This window comes from Micromys minutus (assembly GCF_963924665.1).
Source record: "Micromys minutus genome assembly, chromosome: 23".
Taxonomy (NCBI): domain Eukaryota; kingdom Metazoa; phylum Chordata; class Mammalia; order Rodentia; family Muridae; genus Micromys; species Micromys minutus.
The window spans coordinates 28,989,704-29,006,411 of record NC_137958.1 but is presented as its reverse complement, the minus strand read 5'-3'; positions in this window follow the sequence as shown (position 1 = coordinate 29,006,411).

The window sequence follows — 16,708 nt, the reverse complement described above, 5'->3', positions numbered from 1 at the left end:
AGAAATCCTAGGCAGCCATATGATTTTAAATGCCTGTGGGATGTTTTGATCTTACAGAACTACATCTTTAATCATTACCACAGAGAAAATTTCAATCTTGGTAGAGAATTTATCTCAGCAGAGAGTTAGAAAGCAAATACTCAGTAGGATGGCATATTCCTTGCTCAAAACTGGTTACAGTGTGGGTTAAAATTCCACCTGTAAAGACTTATTCCTCATTATCATTGTGTGGTTTTAAGTTGAAATGGTTTGAAAGAGGACACATTAGGCTATTGTTGGAAAATTTTTCTACAAAGAGCCGACAGTTATCTAAAGCTGCAGGCTCACTTGTGTATTATCTTCTCCATTCCTACTTCTTGTTTTTTAACCCTTTACTAGTTTCTACCTCCTGTGTGTGTGTGTGTGTGTGTGTGTGTGTGTGTGTGTGTACATCTGTGTGCCTCTGTACTTATGTGCATGGACATGCCTTAGAGGGAGCAGAAGAGGGCATCAGATCTCTGAAACCTTTCCAAAGTTACTTGTTTCATGTTTCTGTATAAATAGAAATAGCTATTCCATTTCTATATTTTGATCATTTTATTCGATCATTGTAATTCTAAATTCACCTCATCTGTATTTAACCGACTTTAGTACACTTATGTCTGTCTCCTTGCTGTTCAAGAACAACTCCTGGTAGACACAGCGTCTTACTCATTCTTGTGGAATCCAACCACCAAACTGTCCTCTCATCCTCTTCCTCTGCTACCTACATATGCCCCTGGTGCACACAGAACCCCGAATGATTGTGCCTTCTACACAAGTAATTTACATATAAAATCATCAAAGAAAAATGAAGACTATTACAGACTTCATATAATAAGTCTATTCATATAATGAGGCCCTTACCCTCTTAAATGGATTGGCTCACATTTTCTTCTTTCTGTATGGTCCCCAGAACTTCAGGCTCCTCTCTTTTTTTGTCCCAGTTTAACTGTGTTCTGTCCTGACTCCACATTGACATCTTTAACACCAGCACGAGTCTCAACAATAATTTCTCATGTAGGTCCCTCTATTGTTGATAATGCTTCACTATGGCAAAACCTATATTCCCAATAAGCAGAAAACCATCCTGTTTTTCATAGAAGGTATACATAAAGAGCTCAAATATTTAGTTGTTTATCATACAGCTAAAATAAATAGAAACTAAACCCATATTATATGAAACCAGAGTCTCAGACCCAAACTCTACTAATTCCTACAGTACTTAATGCAATTCTTTCCCTACTGACTGCATCAAAATGTTAACTGGAGTAAAATGGAGCTGCATTTTTGAGAGTTCAGAACTATGTTAAGCTTGAGAATTTTGAGGAGAAAAGAACAAATCCACGTTGTCCAATTAAATCAAGCTGTATTTCGGGATGCACCAGGACTGACTAGCTGGCTGTCTTACCCTAAGTAGGGATTAGAGAGAGTAACTTGGTCAGCTTCTTGAAGTCTCTTTTATTCATGTGTCACATGGGTGAGAGAGTCATAGGCTGTTACAGGTCATTAGAAGACACAATGAACAGGAAGGAACAAGGGTAAGGATTACATCATGGAAATAGATAGACTCACAGTGTGTGAACTACTAACCAGTGTAGAAAAACCTGCTTCCCAGTTTACATCAGATCCAAGACACAGGAACTCATTCTTAATTACAAGTGGAAACTTTAACTTGCAAGGATTTAACACAGGGAAAACAGAAAGTTTTCATTACAAATTAACTTGCAAGAAATGAACACAGGCTGGTCAGGAATGTATTTTTGACGTCCTAACTGCAAACAGAACTCTTAACCTGCAAGATGTACTGTTTTGGCTTTGCTCATCCACTAGCTTGCAAGATGTGTTTTATCTTGTTAATTAGATATATTTGTCATGAATGTGACAAATATATCTGATTAACATTTTGTTCCATTTTAATGCATATCTGCAGCTGTCTAGTTTTTTTTTTCTAGTTCTGAGCCAACTAGTGAGAAAGTTCAGAGACAGTAAATCTTGACTCTGAAACTATGTTTATTTATGTTTTATTTCAGCATGAGCTGGCCATTCAATACTTTTGCACCAACTCTGGTCACAAGAGAAGCAATGAGACATGAAAAACAGCCCCCGCCTTTCACATGTCTAGTGAGATACAATTTAAAAGAACGGGGTTGTATCAACTCATATCCCTATGGGCATATCCATGGATCAGTTTTAAAATTTTCAATTTCTATCCAATGGGATCTTTTGTCTTTGACTACCTAAGCAGTGTGTTTATTTATCAAGAAGGTAGCTTAGGTTTTTTCCTACTATCCTATGGGCTCAAATCAATGCAAAAACAAACAAACAAACAAACAAACAAACCCAAAACCATAGATTCTGGGATGGCGTAGGTGACTGCTCCCATGCTGAGTGTTGGAGATGGGTGTGGGTGTCACTTCTCAGCCACTAACACAAAAATATAGATCCACCCCAAATGAAACAGCTTGGAAACTTCCTTACTGTCTCCAGCCTTCCTCACTGCTTTACGGTGTCTTCCAGATTCCTGCTCCCCGCCCCCTCCGGGGCCAGTGCAAGCCACGTAGACGTACCGTGTCCTCACCGCAGAACTACCCAGTTTCCTTCACCACCTTCACCGAGAGGTGGATGCTTGACTTCTTCACCTCTGTGTACCTCACATCAACCTTCGCTTATCTCAACCCTCGCTGCATATTAACATCACTAAGGGAGCTTTTTATAGGTACCGAAGCCCAGCCTCCACCCCCAGGGATTCTCCTTAATTGCTTTGACATAAGGATCAGACCATGATGTGATTTTCTTCTGGGGTGTATTTTTTTCTTCCATTCCCGGCAATGGTTCTAATATACCAGCAGAATTTAAAACTACTGTACCTTTGAAACTTGTGTCTTGATTTATACCCCTTGCCTATGTCTAAACTCAATGTGGAGGCTAATTCTATTCCTAGTCAAGGAGGATTCAAGGATTTTTAAGAAGCAGCACCACCGTTCAACACTTGAAGTCGAGTTCCACAGAGGCCTGGACTCTTAGTTCCAATGATTACACATCGCTGTTGTTCATTGTGATTAAACTCTTTCCTCAAAGGAACATGGGAAGCAGAAAGGAAACCAGTTTCTAGGGAAGCAAAACAAAAGATGATTGTTCTAATATCCGTCAGCTCCACTCAAACCATTCCACAAAGCTGTCCTGCAGAAACCGTCTGTGGCAGGACTCTGTGGAGCTAACATGACCTAGCCGCTCTTCAGTAACACCTCAAGTCAAGCAGCCAGGCCTTTCTCAACATTTCATTCCATCTGCCTGTGGCAGCGATTCCTACCACGATTCTCGGAGGCCACGCGTCTTGTTCTTTTATTTTCTCCATCTTTTGTCTGTACCTACTTAATTCCAGAATCTTTTCTCTTTCGATGAATCAACTGCTTGGATTTACGGTTTAATTATGTGATGTACAGCCTAGTATTGGTGGTATATTTAAAGCAAAGGAAAGGAAGACAATATAAAAATTTGACATAAAAATGAAAAAACAACCCTTGGAGTACATAAAGTATTAATAACATGTTCAAAATCTCCATAAAACTATATTTTTAATGAACCCCTTTGCTCAGAAACCAACATTCCAGGCTGTTTGAGGACTACCCACGTATGTATCAACACTTGGGAGGTGGGGGCAGGAGAGAATGGGTTTAAGGTAGCATAGTATGGCATCAGTTCAAAACAAACAAGTAAACATAAGTTAGTAAGAAAAGAAGAGTGGGGGGGGGGATAAGAGAGGCAGGAGAGACTAGCATTAAAGAACACAGCATAAGAACTTATTTTAAATCCCTTAACTAAAAAGTCCACCTTTCCAGTGTCCATGGAACAAAAATAAGAAGGCTGGTATCTCTCTTCTTATTAAGGCAAAATCTCACTATGTAGCCCTGACGGCCTGAAAGTCACTATATAGACAAGACTAGTTTTGACATCTGTCTGCCTCTAGCTCTTTGAAGAACTGGGGTGAAAACCTGCCTGAAGGCAGACTGTGGTGACATGAGATTAGTTACTTAGTTACTTAGTTAATTAGATTGGTAACTTCCGGCTAATGAGATGGATATTGCTACTGTCTTTTGTGAGCTAGCAGAAACTCAAATGTCTGCTCTTTCAGCACAATGGTTTATGAAACAGAACCCTGTACTCACTATGACAGCTTTAAAAGTGACTGTTATTACTATGCTTACAAGAATTGTCAGAAACTTGTTTTATAAGTTTAAATACTTGTCTCGTTAAAATAGGAATCTAAAATATATTTTATTTCCTTGGCATTAAATATAAACCCATACTTGACCTTTTTCTCTGTTACCCGGTCAGTGTGATCTTCTATGAATGCTAACCTTCAAAAGACTTTCAGAGGTTTTAAAGTGCATAAAACAGTTCTATATGTCTTTATTGTACAAGTGGATATACGCTCTCTTTTGCCCATCATAGGGATCAAGATTAGTGATCTCTACTATTTAATGAACATATTTAAATTAGCCATGTGTGTCAGGTGTCCTAATATATTTAATTAATTGTCTGCATTATCTAAATCCCTCCTTAAATTTCTTCTGCGGATATATTACTCCTACAGTCTAAATTATTCATCTCACTGAACCTAACAAAGCTGCTTGCTCTCTAAGCTAGAATGCTATTTTGAAAGCAAGCTTCAGGTCAATAAATACTTTTCTTTTGTTAAAGAGAAACGTAAAGAACCATCATGTCTAAAAATAGATACTTAGAGCTTCAAATCTATCAGACCATTTGTTGCACCAATCCAAGGCTCAGGAAGCAAAGGCATGCTTCTTCTGGGGGTATGTATTATTACAGTCATTCTGGGGGGGGGTTAAGTGCCAGTTCATTTGCATGAATGGTTCAGTTATATAAACATCTTCAGAGGAGAAACTGATATGGATTCCTGAGGGAGGGGAGGGCAAAGGGAAATTTTCAACGAGCCGGCACTGAACTGGCCTGCCTGTATTTGCACCTGTGCTGTGAGAAAGCACATCAGGATTTTAATTTTCTTCTAGTATACTTAAGACCTTTTAAGGAACTTATGTACTGTGGTTTTTAATTAAGAATATACAGGATTTGGAAATCTTCACACAAAAGTAAGAGAGCATGTCATTCTTTCTTCCCTTGATTGAAGTTTTAACATTTTTCTATGATAGATAAGCATTTGATGGTTTTATAGCTTGAAATTTCTTTTAAACTTTGGAATACGTTTTCAGAAATAAGGGTTTTAAAACTAATTTAAGTGTCTTTGCAACTATCACTTAAATTTATGATCTGTAACATATATTCTATCATGAAAACTCTACTGTCTTCAGAAATGTATTAGAACGTTATGCTAGAAAAATTACTCTAAAGCTGTGTATCTAGTCTACTGAAGTAATTTGACACCAGCAGTCCCAGGGCTGCCTTCCAGCCCTCAGCTCTGAGTCTATGTAGATGGAACAGATCCAACTACAATGGCTTATCTACAAGGCAGGAAAGTTTTTAAATGTTCAGGTTGGGAGATCCAAGTTTCTAATTTCTTGGCATTATTTGCAGCTAACAAAAGAACTTAGTCCTCTTCAACTGATGAAGAGGGTTGGAGAATATAAAAAGTAGTTCTCAGATAGTGTGCTTGGTTTGCTTTTATATGCCATATATACACATGTCATACATACATACATACATACATACATACATACATACATACATACGAATGTGTGTGCATATATTATTATATGTATACAGATATTATTTGGTAGAATGATGAAAATTGACATAAAATGAAATGTAAATCTCTTTACTTCTCCTCAGTCACCTAGTTTCATTTCATTGAAGCATTCTAACCAGTGCCATGGAAGTTCTTCCAATGATCATCAACTCAACAACACATACAAGTGTACTCCCTGTCCATCCATTTTCTTTTGTATCTTCCCTTTTCCTCCCTCCCTTTCTCTCTCTCTCCCTCCCTCCCTTCCTATCCTCGCATCCTTCCTCCCTCCCCCTTCCTTCTTCCTTCCCTCCCTTCTTCCCTGCCTTCCTTCCTTCCTTCCTTTCTTCCTTCCCTCCTTCCTTTTTCTCCCCTCTTCCTTCCTTCCTCCCTCCCTCCCTCCCTTCCACCCTTCCTTTCTTTCTACCCTCCTTCTTTTCTCTCCTCTATCTTTTCTTCCCTCCCTCATTTCATCGTTTTATATGAAATCTACTATGATCATGTTCTTTTCTGTTCCTTGGTGTTTAATCTTGAAGTTTGTTCGGAGTCGGTCATATAAATGTCATCACTGCAGCTTGTGGTTGCACAGTGCTCCACTGCAGTGCTCCACTGACTGAAGTTACCATAATCTCCTCAACAGTCTCTCACACAGACCACAGATGCTCCATCTTCCGCCATCAAGCAGGCTGCAGCAAATATTTGTGCACAAGTGATCAATAATAAATGTTTCTGCAGAAAAAATTCTCACACCTTGAAATTTAATCTGAGCAGTTTCATTGTGATCAACAGAACCAAATTGCACTTCATAGAAGTTACACATATTTTCACTTCCAACTTTAACGTATGAGAGAGAATCCATATATGCTTATGCAACTTCATTTCTTCATCCAAAGGAAATTATAATGCTATCATTTTATAGATTATAAATTCTGGACAGACTGCATTGGAAAGTGAGAGCAGCTATTTTAGTTTGTAACAAAAGGGGCATCATATCACAAGAAGGATTTTATTGTTTGTTGGTGTTTTTTATTAGTTCTGTGATATTTTTATATAATGCATTTTGATTATATTCAACTCCTTCTAGGTCCACCCAACCCTTACTTACACATCCAACTTCATGTCCTCTTTTTTTTTTAACCAGTCAAGTCCAACTTGTGCAAACCTTATATTCTTGGATGTGTGGCCTTCTACTCCAGTGTGGTCAGTTTACTGGGGGCAATGCTTTTTAACAACCACCACCACCACCACTACGACCACCACCACCACCACCACCACTACCACCTCCACCACCACCTCCACCACCTCCACCACCATCACCACCACCACCACCATCACCACCACCACCATCACCACCACCACCATCACCACCACCACCATCACCACCACCACCACCACCATCACCACCTCCACCACCATCACCACCACCACCACCACTACCACCACCATCACCACCACCACCACCACTACCACCACCACCACCACCACCACCACCACCACCATCACCACCACCTCCACCACCACCACCACCACCACCACCACCACCACCACCACCTCCAACAACAACAATAACAACAACAAAACTAACTCTCTCTCGCCAGCTGTTCATTGACAACTCTCAGCAAGGAACAGGATTTCCTGCCCAGCTCCCTCTCTGTGCTGGGATTTTATCTGAGAGTTCAACAAGCACACCCTGCCTCTGGCTCTTAAATTCTTTTACCCCTCATTTTTTTTACAATGGTTCCTGAGCCTGTGGAGAAGGAAGTATGACGTGTCCCAGTTAGGCCTGAGTGATCTACAACCTCTTTTTCTCTCTACCCTGACCAGTTGTGGGTTGCTGTGTTTGTTACCATCCCCCACAAGAGAAGCTTTCCTGATGAGAGTTGAGAGATGCATGCATTGATCTATGGGTGTAACAGTAAGTCACTAGGAGCCAGTTTAATAACTATGACCCCTTAGAAGAGTAAGAGTAAAGCCTTCATTCTTGATTTATAAAGATAACTGTATATTTCATTCGTGCATTTCTGGAAGAGTGTGTAGTGTGGAGTAGTATGGAGAAATAAAGAGTGGCAAGTTTAGTCTAATTTGGCAGCTTCAGCGATGGGATCTTAGCATCAGATCCTGGAGGGTGACCAGCAGCCTGGAATGCCATTCAGGTGAACCTTTCTTATTGTACCCAAGTGCTTATCATGCTATTATTTTAGCCCTGATCTCAAATGACAGAGTCATTTGTGATCAAATATGCTTTTCCAAGTCCTTACTGTGGGACTCTAAGGCATAGTTCACCACAGTTAAGAGTCACAAAGCATGGCTGCATGGTGGATGGATAGGACATGAAGAAGAAATAATGCATCTCTTCGACAGCAGGCAAGAAATACACTGCCATTACTAAACAGTTTATTTGCCATCTATAGGAACACCATGGTCATCTTCTCTACTGGTAGAATCAGTGTTGTACATGATACCAAAGCAATCGGTAGTTTTCAGCTAATGGTCAATTCCTGATACTAGGCTCCCTTTAAAACCAAGTTCATAGTTACAGCTACTCAAAGATGGCTGTCCTTAAGTTGTCTGGAATTTTACAGCTAAATGTCTGCTGTTTCAAGGAGTTGACTTTATGAAGGAGTCAAGAGCATAAAGAGAATCCATTTTACATTTCTCTGGTAAACAAGTTTCCTTGTATAAATTGTAGGAGTCAGTGTCTGTATCATTTGAATAATGCATCTCCAGAAGCCTATGATGCCATTGTCTCTAACAAAATAGAATAAATTTTTATCCCACAGGCATTTCTTCTGTGTGATTTCTGTGAATTTCTTCTTCTTTTCATTCATTTATTTATTCACTTTACATTCCGACTGCAGTTCCTTCCCTCCTATCCTTCCAGTACCCCCTCCTACCCCTTCCATTCCCCTCAGAGAAGGGTATTCCCCCACCTACTGCCTACTTCCCCCAGGCCCTCTACCAGTGTGCCCTAGCAGATGAAATCCAATCAGGACTAGACCAGTCCTTTCCCACTGAGGCCATACAAAGCAGCCCAGCTAGAGAAAAGGATCCAAAGGCAGGCAGCAGAGTCTGAGTCAGAGACAGGCCCTGCTCCAATTGTTAGGGTCTCATATGAAGAGCAAGCTGTATGTTTGCTACACATGTCTAGGGGGCCTAGGTGCAGTCCACAATGCTCTTTGGTTGGTGGTTCAGACTCTGTGAGCCCCCATGGGCCCACGTTAGTTGGTTGTCTTCTTGTGGTGTCCTGAACCCCTCCTACTCCCCCAATCCTTCCCCCAACTCTTCCACAAGACTCCCTGAGTTCTGCCAAGTGTTTGGCTGCAGGTCTCTGCATATGTTTTTATTAGCTGCTGAATAACGTGCCTCAGATGACAGTTACACTAGGCTCCTATCTACAAGTACAGCAGAGTATCTTTAATCGTGCCAGGGGTTGGCTTTCATAGGGCGTATCTTTTTTTTTCCTTTTTTCACTGTTCAAGGTTTATTTGGTGTTTTCATTGGCGTGACACTTGAGTGGCTGGTTCCATCATTCATATGCAGATCTTACATTTCATATAATATTGCAATGTATACTACAGACACATATAATACATCAAATATCCAGTAGAACACTCATGAACAAGATATGTGCAATGGGCTTACACGCTAGAGCCAGATTATGACTAACTGGGAACTCATTGGCCCGGGCATGTTTGGTGAGGGTGCACAGCACAGCAGTGCAGCAGGCTTACAGGATAATTGAAGCCTGCACAGTTGGCAGTGTGTCATTGGGTGTGTCTTAAGTTGGTGTAGTCATTGATTGCCCATCTCCTCTTTTCAGCAGGACAAATTCTGGGTCAAAGGTTTTGTGGGTGGGTTAGTATTCCATTCCCACCATTGGAAGTCCTGTCTGGCTACAGGAGGTGGCCACTGCAGGCTCCTATCCCACATACTATGGACACTGTTTTGTTTGTTTGTTTGTTTTTGACAAAGAAACCAAAAAACCAAACAATGAAAACAAAGAAAAAAAGCATCTTTAACAAATGGTGCTGGTCTAACTGGATGTCTGCATGTAGAAGAATGCAAATCTATTTATGTCTATAACCTCACAAAACTCAAGTCCAAGTGGACCAAAGGCCTCAGCATAAAACCAGGTACACTAAATCTAATAGAAGAGAAAGTGGGGAATAGCCCTAAATGCATTGGCACAGGAGACAATTTCCTGAACAGAACAGCAACAGCTCAAGTACTAAGATCAACAATCAATAAATAGGACCTCATGAAACTGCAAAGCTTCTGTAAGGCAAAGGACACTGTCAATAAGACAAAACAGGAGCCTACAGATTGGGAAAGGATCTTTACCAACCTTACATCTGAAATATGTCTAGTATCCAAAATATATAAAGAACTCAAAAAATTAAATACCAGCAAACCAAATAACAATTTAAAAAATGAGATACAGAACTAAACAGATTTCTCAACAGAGAAGCACTTTAAAAATGTTCAATATCCTTATCAGAGGGATGCAAGTCAAAACGATTCTGAGATTCTATCTTACAGCTGTCAGAATGACTACAATCAAAAACTCAAGGGAGAGCAGATGCTGGCGAGGATGTGGAGCAAAGGGAACACTCCTCCATTGCTGGTGGGAGCGCAAATCTGTACAGCCACTCTGGAAATGAATCTGGTGGTTTCTCAGAAAATTAGAAGTGGTTCTACCTAAAGACCCATGTATACTGCTCCTGGGCATATACCCAAAAGATGCTTCACCATCTCACAAGGACACTTGCTCTACTATGTTCATAGCTACTTTATTCTTTTTTTTTATTTTTTTAAACGACTTTATTTTGCAAAACAAAGATAAATGTAAAGATTTTAAACATTTTTGCTTAAAATTATACATTTTTGTCAGTACTGTTTTTTCAGACATTAAAATAAATTTTACATAAAAACATGTGAATATGTTTTTTAGTCAGTACTTGATTTTTTTCAAGGGCTTGACAGTATGCATTGAAAACGTACTAGTTGCAATAAGCGTAAAGTACATGCAAAACAAAACGCAACATGAAAATAGTCAAAGTCTTCTTGTTTTGTGAATATATGTATATTTTTTGTTTTCTTTATTTCTTGGACTTCATACAGTCTGTGAGTTGTTTCTGGGGGAGTGCAAGCCTCTGGGGTTAGCATCCCACTATCAGTGACTGCATATTATGTCTGTTCTTTTGTGACTGGGTTATCTCACTCAGGATGATATTCTCTAGATGCAGCCATTTTCTTAAGAATTTGGTTAAGTCATTGTTTCTGGTGGCTGAGTAGTATTCCATTGTGTATATGTACCACAATTTTTGTATCCATTCGTCTTCTGAAGGACATCTGGGTTCCTTCCAGCTTCTGGCTATTATAAATAGAGCCGCTATGAACATTGTGGTGCATATATCTTTGTTGTGTATTAAAGTGTCTCTGGGGTATATGCCCAGAAGTGGAATAGCTGGGTCTTCAGGTAGTACTATATCCAATTTTCTGAGGTATCGCCAGACAGATTTCCAGAGTGGTTGTATTAGCTTGCAACCCCACCAACAGTGGAGAAGTGTTCCTATTTCTCCGCAGCCTCGCCAGCATCTGCTGTCATCTGAGTTTTGGATCTTGGCCAATCTGACTGGTGTGAGGTGGAATCTCAGGGTTGTTTTGATTTGCATTTCCCTGATGGCTAAGGATGTCGAGCACTTCCTCAGATGTTTTTCGGCCATTCGGTGTTCCTCAACTGAAAATGATTTGTTTAGCTCTGTACCCCATTTTTAAATAGGGTTATTTGATTCTCTGGTGTCTAGCTTTTTGAGTTCCTTGTACACCTTGGATATTAGGCCTCTATCTGATGTGGTGTTGGTAAAGATCTTTTCCCATTCTGTTGGTTGCCGTTTTGTTTTCTTGACGATGTCCTTAGCCTTACAGAAACTTTGCAATCTCATTAAGTCCCATTTGTTAATCTTTGACCTTAGAGCTTGAGCCATTGGTGTTTTGTTCAGGAAATTTTCTCCTGTGCCTATGTGTTCTAAGGTTTTCCCTACTTTCTCATCTAATAGTTCCAGTGTATCTGGTTTAATGTGGAGATCTTTAATCCACTTACACTTGAGCTTTGTACAAGGAGATAAGAACGGGTCTATTTTCATTCTTTTGCATGTTGAGTGCCAGTTGGACCAGCACCATTTGTTGAATAGGCTGTCCTTTTTCCATTGAATGTTTACTGCTCCTTTGTCAAAAATCAGGTGACCATATACATGAGGGCTCATTTCTGGATCTTCTATTCTATTCCATTGATCCACTTGCCTATTTCTGTACCAGTACCATGCAGTTTTCAGCACAATTGCCTTGTAATATAGCTTGAGGTCAGGGATAGTGATTCCCGCAGATGTTTTTTTGTTGTTGAGGATGGATTTCGCTATTCTAGGTCTTTTGTTACTCCATATGAAATTGCACATTGATCTTTCCAATTCCATGAAGAACTGGGTTGGAATTTTGATGGGATTGCATTGAATCAGTAGATTGCTTTTGGTAGGATGGCCATTTTTAAGATGTTGATCTTTCCAATCCATGAGCATGGGAGATCTTTCCATTTTCTGAGATCCTCCTCAATTTCTTTCTTTAGAGGTTTGAATTCTTGTCATACAGGTCCTTCACTTCCTTAGTTAGAGTCACACCAAGGTATTTCATAGTTTTTGTAACTATTGTGAAGGGTACCTTTTCCCTAATTTCTTTCTCCACATGTTTGTCCTTTGAGTATAGGAAGGCTACTGATTTGTTTGAGTTAATTTTGTATCCGGCCACTTTGCTGAACTTGTTTATCAGCTGTAGGAGTTCTCTGGTGGAATTTTTGGGGTCACTCAAGTACACTATCATGTCATCGGCAAAGAGTGATGTTTTTATCTCTTCCTTCCCGATTTGTATCCCCTTGATCTCCTTTTGCTGTCTAATTGCTCCAGCCAGGACTTCCAGTACTATGTTGAATAGGTAGGGAGAGAGTGGGCAGCCTTGTCGAGTCCCTGATTTTAGTGGGATTGCTTCAAGTTTCTCGCCATTAAGTTTGATGTTGGCTGTTGGTTTGCTGTATATTGCTTTTATTATGTTTAAATATGGGCCTTGGATTCCTGTTCTTTCCAGGACTTTTAACATGAAGGGGTGTTGGATTTTCTCGAATGCTTTCTCAGCGTCTAGTGAGATGACCATGTGATTTTGGTCTTTAAGTTTGTTTATATGGTGGATTACATTGATGGATTTCCTTATGTTAAACCATCCCTGCATCCCAGGGATGAAGCCTACTTGGTCATGATGAATGATGGTTTTGATGTGTTCTTGGATTCGGTTTGCAAGGATTTTGTTGAGTGTTTTTGCATCAATGTTCATAAGTGAGATTGGTCTGAAGTTCTCTTTCCTTGTAGGGTCTTTGTGTGGTTTAGGTACTAGGGTTATTGTAGCCTCAAAAAATGAGTTGGGTAATAGTCCATCTGATTCTATCTTTTGGAATAGTTTGGCGAATATTGGTGTTATATCCCCAATAAATGTCTGATAAAATTCTGCACTGAACCCGTCTGGACCTGGGCTTTTTTTGGTTGGGAGGCTTTTGATGACTTCTTCTATTTCTTTAGGTGTTATAGGGTTATTTAGATGGTTTACTTGGTCCTGGTTAAACTTTGGGACCTTGTATCTGTCTAGGAATTCGTCCATTTCCTCCAGATTTTCCAATTTTGTGGAGTATAAGTTTTTGTAGTAGGATCTGATGATTTCTTGAATTTCCTTAGTTTCAGTTGTTATGTCACCACTTTCCTTTCTGATTTTGTTAATTTGGATACTCTCTCTTTGCCCTTTAGTTAGTCTGGCTAGGGGTTTATCAATCTTGTTGATTTTCTCAAAGAACCAACTCTTTGTTTTGTTGATTTTTTCAATGGTTTTTTTTTGTTTCTATTTGGTCTATTTCTGCCCTAATTTTGATTATTTCTTGCCGTCTACTCTTTTTGGGTATATCTGCTTCCTTTTGTTCTAGTGCTTTTAGCTGTGCTGTCAGGTTGCTGATGTGAGCTCTCTCCAGTTTCTTCTTGGAAGCACTTAGGGCAATGAGTTTTCCTCTCAATACTGCTTTCATTGCATCCCATAGGTTTGGGTATGTTGTGTTATCATTTTCGTTGAATTCTAGAAAGTCCTTAATTTCTTTCTTTATTTCTTCTTTGACCCTGATATCCTTTAACAGAGCGTTGTTTAGTTTCCATGTGTATGTGGGCATTTTGTTGTCTTTGTTGTTGTTAAAGACCAGCCGTAGACCATGGTGATCTGAGAGGATGCATGAAAGTATTTCAATCTTCTTATATCGATGAAGGCTCGTTCTGTGTCCAATTATGAGGTCAATTTTCGAGAAGGTGCCATGGGGTGGTGAGAAGAAGGTGTATTCTTTTACTTTAGGATAGTATGTTCTGTATATATCTATTAATTCTAGTTGGTTCAAAGTCTCTGCAATTTTTGCAGTGTCCTTGTTAAGTTTCTGTTTCCCTGATCTGTCCATTGGTGAGAGTGGGGTGTTAAAGTCTCACACTATTATTGTGTGGGGTGAAATGTATTTTTTGAGCTTTAGTAGAGTTTCTTTTATGAATGTGGGTGATTTTTTATTTGGAGCATACATGTTAAGGATTGAGAGTTCCTCCTGACAGATTTCCCCGGTAATGAGTAAAAAGTGTCCTTCTTTATCTTTTTTGATAACTTTTGGTTGGAAGTTTACTTTATTCGATATTAGAATAGCCACTCCAGCTTGCTTCTTGGAGCTGTTTGCTTGGAAGTTTTTTTCCTACCCTTTTACTCTGAGATAGTGTCTGTCTCTGTCTCTGAGATGAGTTTCCTGTATGCAGCAAAAGGCTGGATTTTGTTTATGTATCCAGTCTGATAGTCTATGTCTCTTTATTGGGGAGTTGAGACCATTTATGTTAATAGATATCAAGGAATAATTGTTTCTGTTTCCTGCCATTTTTGCTTTTTTGGGTTGAGTTGTGTCTGTGTTCTTTTTCTTCTTTTAGTTTTCTTGTTTAGGAGTTTCCTTGTTTTTACTAGGCTGTATTTTCCCTCCTTGTATTGGGTTTTCCACCTATAATTTGTTGTAGTGCTGGGTTTGTGGTCAGATATTGTGTGAATTTTGATTTGTCTTGAAATATCTTTGTCTCTCCATCGATGGTGATTGATAGTTTTGCTGGGTATAGCAGCTTGGGCTGGCACTTGTGCTCTCTTAAGGAGTGCATGATGTCTGTCCAGGCTCTTCTAGCTTTCATAGTCTCTGTTGAGAAATCGGGTGTGAGTCTGATTGGTCTGCCTTTATATGTTACCTGACCTTTTTCCCTTACTGCTTTTAGTATTCTTTCTTTGCTTTGGGCACTTGGTGTTTTTACTATTATGTGTCGGGAGGTATTTCTTTTCTGGTCCAACATATTTGGAGTTCTGAAGGCTTCTTTTATGCTCGTGGTCATCTCATTCTTGAGGGTAGGGAAGTTTTCTTCTATGATTTTGTTGAAGATATTTACTATGCCTCTTAGTTGATATTCTTCTCCCTCTTCTATTCCTATTATCCTTAGGTTCGGTCTTCTCATTGTGTCTTGGATTTCCTGGACATTTTGTGTTAGGAGCTTTTTGTTTTTTGCATCTTCTCTGGCTGTTTTGTCTATGTTTGCAATGTTGTCTTCTGCCCCCGAGATTCTCTCCTCGATCTCTTGTAATCTGTTGGAAATGCTTGCTTCTGTGACTCCTGATTTCTTTTTTTGGTGTTCTGACTCTAGGGTTATCTCTTTTTGCGCTTTCTTTATTGTGTCAATTTCTGTTTTAATTTCCCTCTTCCATTCCTTTATTTCTTTGGTTCTGTTTTCGTCTCGTTCTTTGAGTTGAGTGTTTTTCTTGTTTCTTCTTTAAAAGCTTCTGAATCTTTTTGCTTTTCCTCCCTTTCTTGTTTAAGTAACTCTATCAGCGTCTTGAGGCATGATTTCAGGTCTGTGTCTTCTTTCTCTGGAGTGTTTGGAATTCCGATGTTTGCTACTATCGGAGAGCTGGGTTCTGGTGTTGCTAGATTGTCTTGGTTTCCTTGGGATATACTCTTTCTCTTTCCTCTTGCCATTTTGTTGTCAGTGATATGTTCTTGCCTTTCCCTTGTATCTGGTCTGTGTCCCTGGTACACTTTCCGTGTGCACTCCGCAGAGATCTCTCTACTCCCCGGCAGCCCAGGTTCCGGGTGGCAGCTGGGCCAGTCTCCGCTCTGCGTACTGAAGTCGCCTCCGGGTGGGAACAGACGTTCCTAAGATCTGTTCCTGGTCACAGATGCTCAGCCTCTCCGAGCCACCTTTCTGGCTGGCAGGTGGGCCTGGCTCTGCTCTGCGTCCTGACGTCGTCTCCGGGTGGGAACAGAAGTTCCTAAGATCTGTTCCCGGTCACTGGATCGGGGAGGACAGGGCAGGTCAGGGCAGGGGGTGCCCTTTCCGTGTGCACTCCGCAGAGATCCCTCTGCTCCCCAGCAGCCTAGGTCTCCCACTCACCAGTTGCTCAGCCTGTTTGAGCCGCCTTTCCGGCTGGTGGTTGGGCCAGGCTCTGCTCTGCGTCCTGAAGTCCTCTCCGGGTGGGAAGAGAAGTTCCTAAGATCTGTTCCCAGTCACAGTTGCTCAGCCTGTAGGAGCCGCCTTTCCGGCTGGCTGTTGGGCCAGGCTCTGCTCTGCGTCCTGAAGTCGTCTCCGGGTGGGAACAGAAGTTCCTAAGATCTGTTCCAGGTCGCAGTTGCTCAGCCTGTATGAGTCGCCTTTCCGGCTGGCAGTTGGGCCAGGCTCCGCTCTGCGTCCTGAAGTCGTCTCTGGGTGGGAACAGAAGTTCCTAAGATCTGTTCCCGGTCACAGTTGCTCAGCCTGTACGAGCCGCCTTTCCGGCTGGCTGTTCAGCTACTTTATTCTTAATAGCCAGAAATTGGAAACAATCCATATGTCCCTCAACCAAAGAATG